Source organism: Pleurodeles waltl, chromosome 12 (genome assembly GCF_031143425.1).
Source record: "Pleurodeles waltl isolate 20211129_DDA chromosome 12, aPleWal1.hap1.20221129, whole genome shotgun sequence".
Taxonomy (NCBI): Eukaryota; Metazoa; Chordata; class Amphibia; order Caudata; family Salamandridae; genus Pleurodeles; species Pleurodeles waltl.
In genome coordinates this window covers 625,708,545-625,712,658 of record NC_090451.1, presented here as the reverse complement: position 1 = coordinate 625,712,658, position 4,114 = coordinate 625,708,545, and positions in this window count along the sequence as shown.

Sequence of the window (4,114 nt, the reverse complement as noted above, 5' to 3'; positions counted from 1 at the left end):
CCCGGAACCCCATATACTGTTGCTCCTGCAGAAGCTGGATCTCCTGGAACCTGGCCAGGACCGTCGCCATCGTCTCTTGGGAGTGGTGGTACGCTCCCATGATGGTGGTGAGGGCCTCTTGGACAGTGGGTTCCCTAGCCCTGTCCTCCCTCTGTCGCACAGCAGCCCTCCCAGTGCCCCTTTGTTCCTGGGCCTCTGTCCCCTGGACGGTGTGCCCACTACCACTGCCCCCAGGTCCCTGTTGTTGTTGGGGTGGTGGGTTACCCTGGGTGCCCTGTACTGGTAGACACACCGCTGCTTGACCTGTCCTGGAGACAGAGGTATGGGCCCGCTGGGTGGGTGCTGTGCTGGTGTTTCCAAAGGGGGGTAGGTCTGCTGTGGCCTGTGGCTGCCTGAGGGTAATCGACTGTCCAGAGGTCCCCGATGGGCCGGGCTGGTCATCAGGTTCCAGGTCGACAGAGCTGCTGTCATCACTGGGGGCCTGTTCTGGGGGTGGGATGGACAATTCTGGACCCTCCTGGCCGGTGTGTTGGCGTTCGGGCCCTGCAGGGGTAAAAGAGTATGGTTATTGCTTCTGTGTGTGCCATGGCGTGCGATTTGTGGGTGCCCTTGTCCCCCAGTGCTGGCATTCCCTTGTGGGAGGAGTTGTTAGGGTGGTTTGTGGGGGGGGATGGGTATGTGCAGTGGTCATGCTTAGGTGATGGGTGTCCATGGTTTGTGTTGGCATTCAGGGGTTGGTGTTGGGTTGGGTGGGTTGTGCTGGTGAGACATTGGCAGGGAGGATGTGTGCTGGGGGGTTGGGGGTGAGGGTGGGGGTGTGGATTGGCATGCTGGTGGTTGGGGGGGATGAAGTAGTTGAGATTAGACTTACCAGAGTCCATTCCTCCGCCTACTCCAGCGAGGCCCTCAGGATGCAGGATGTTAAAGACCTCTTGCTCCCATGCTGTGAATTCGGGTGGAGTGGGGGGGGTCCGCCGCCAGTCTTCTGCACAGCGATGTTGTGTCTTGACACCATCGACCGCACCTTCCCCCGTAGGTTGTTACAGCGCTTTCGGATGTCTTCCCGATTTCTGGGATGCTGTCCCACAGCGTTGACCCTGTCGACGATCCTTTGCCATAGCTCCGCCTTCCTGGCGATTGTGGTGTACTGCACCTGTGTGCCGAAGAGCTGGGGCTCTACCCTAATTATTTCCTCCACCATGACCCTGAGTTCTTGGTCCGAGAACCTGGGGTGCCATGGGGTGGTGTGGATGAGGTGTGGGGTGGTGTTTGTGGTGCTGAGTGTGGTGGTGTGTGGTGTTTTGTGCGTAGATGTGGTGTGGGTGATGATGTTGGGTTCCTGTGTGTGTTGTGGTTTGCGTTCCCTGTGCTCTCTCTCTGTGTATTGCGCCTTGTCTCTGAATTTCGAATTGTGGGGGTTTGTGGGTGATGTGGGTGTGTTATATTGTGGTGGGTGTGTGGGAGTGTTGTTTGTATGTGTATCAGGTGTGTGTATTTTGAATTGTCCAATGTGGTTATGTTTTGTAAGGGTGTGTGTATTTTGACCGCGGCGGTGTGTACCGCCAATGGAATACCGCGGTTGTAAGACCGCCGCGTGGATTCGTGGGTCGGAATGGCATGGGCGTATTTCTGTTGGCGTGACGGTGGAGGTTTGGTCATCGCCAGTTTATCGCTGGCCGCTGATGTGGCGGCCTTCAGAGGAGGTCGGGTTTTTGGCGGTTTGGCAGTTGTGGGTCAGAATGACCGTGGCGGTTTACCGCGTACGCGGCGGTGTTATGGCGGACTTCTGGCTGGCGGTAAGCGCCTTTTACCGCCGAGGTCAGAATGACCCCCTAAGTGTTGAAGGCTGCTGAGAGGTTGAGGAGACTCAGAGTCACCATTTCTCTCCAGTGGAGGAGGGCTCTGATGTCATTGGTGGCTGCGATCCAGGCAGTCTTGGTGCTGTAGTTGGTGTGGAATCCAGATTGGGAGTTATCTATGAGAAGCTTCTGCTCCAGAAGATTCCTGAGTTGTCAGTTGATGGCTTTTTGCAGGACTTTGGCGGGGAAAGGTAGTTTTTGAGTTCACTTTTGGTCGACAGTTTGTTGAGGAGTGATTTGACTTCTGCATGTTAACAGTATTTAAGAAAGGTGGCCGTGGCAAGTGAGGAGTTGAAGAGGGTGGTGAGCTTGCTGCTAATTCTGCGGCTTCCAAGGTTGAAAATGTGGGTCAGGCAGGGATCCATAGGGGGTACTGAGTGAACAGAGTTCATGATATTGGTGGTGTGTTTGGGGGGGGGGGCGTACTTGACCCTGTTGCTGCAGGTAAGGATGTGATATGGCACGTCTCCTGGGTTGTGGGTGGGGTCTGTGACAAGTTGGGTGAGTCTGAGGTTATTCATGCTGTCGAGGAGGCTGGCAGTGTTGGTGCCATTGAGGATGTTGAGGTGGAAGTTTAGATCTTCAAAGAAGATGTAGTCTTTGGAGTCTATGGTGAGAGGGACGATGAAGCTGGTGATGGCGTTGCAGAAGCTGGGGCGTGGTCAAGGTAGTCTGTGGGTGAGGGTACCTCTGATGGTGGACTTCATTGGTTTGGACTTTAAAGTTGAGGTGTTACATGGTCTGGAAGGTGCCTTCTGTCTTGTGGTACAGTGAATGTTTTCTTTGTGGATGATGGCGATTCGTCCTCTGGGTTTGTTAATGCAGTCTTGGTGTGTGATCTTGTAACAGTTGGGTGTTGCTTTGGCGATGTTGCAAGTGGACGCAGTGGTGAGCGAAGTCTTGGTGAGGAAGATGACATTGGGGTGAGGGTGGTGAGGAGGTCCTGATGTCTGTAGCGTGGTTGCAGAGTGAGCATGTGTTGAGGAGGAGGCAAGCAAGTTGTTTCGAAGTAGGTGTGTTGTGTAGGTTGGTTTGCTTGGTGGTGGAGGGCATGTTGATGGCCGATCTGATGATATAGGAGAAGGAGCAGTGGATGCAGGAGAAAGGTCCTACCAAGGATCGAGGGGAAGTGCGGTAGCAGTGGTTGTTGTGGCATCCATGTTCCAGGTTTCGGAGATGGGTGGCAGTGTAGCTGGGGGTGTAGGAGAAACAGGGTTTCTGGCACTGGGCATGGTCCAGGCGTGGACAGGCACGGATGGGCATGCCTTGGTGCACCTTTGGCATGCAAACAGTGTGGCTGCGCTGCGGCCTCCATTAGGTAGGTCTTGGGAGGATGGATGGGTACTGGTTAGTGGTAGGCGGGGCTAGTAGGAGCTGTAGCAAAACAGGCAGGAGAAGAAGGGAAAAAAAGCACATAATGAAAAATAGGCACGAAAGGCTACTCGAAAAACGAGGGGCAGGCAGTGAGGAAGGAATAGGCACAAGAGGCAAAGGCAGAAAAATAGTGGAGCAAGGCGCAGGCACTAAGGAAGAAGAGGTGCAAAATGGCAAAGTCCACAAAGGCAAATGGGGCACAGGCAGAGAGGAAGAAAAAATGCACAAAAAGGAAAAATGTGCAAAGTCTTAAAGAAGAAAAACGTGGCACAAGGTGGACATGAATCCAGCCTTTTGGGTCCGACAGCTAGAGTGAGAGCTGGGCCTGGGACATGCTTATGAAGAGGCTGTGAACATTTATTTGAGATTCAGAACAGCTGCAGGGGACAAGATTCCAGTCACTAAGCAACACAACACGGTCCACACTCCTCAATATGCCTTATTTGACAGGCCACGTTACAGTATCAGTTGTACATAACTTGTGACCTGGTTAAAGCACCAGTGGTAGGATGTATGTAATCTCTAGATCATAGGTTCTAGTTACTTCAAAAATGTAACTATAGCTTTTCTCCTTCCAGCTTTCTGTTTGTGGATTTCCTCTATTGGAGCAAGCCTGTTCCGTGTCCAGTTAAATGAATTTTCTTGGTCTCTGAAGAAGGATACGTTTACAAACACAGTAACCACATGACCTTGGCAGCCCTTGTTTCCCATTTTAGTGGAAGACAGATAGGCTTTTGGCTTTAGTGTTGCTCTTTGAATCCGCCTCTTCTACCATGTGAGGATCGGGGATGTAGGTTTGGCTCTGGTTCAGCAAAGTCAGGACATGCAACAGGCTATATAAAAGCATCTTGGAGATACCAGACACAATAGAATTTGCAGAA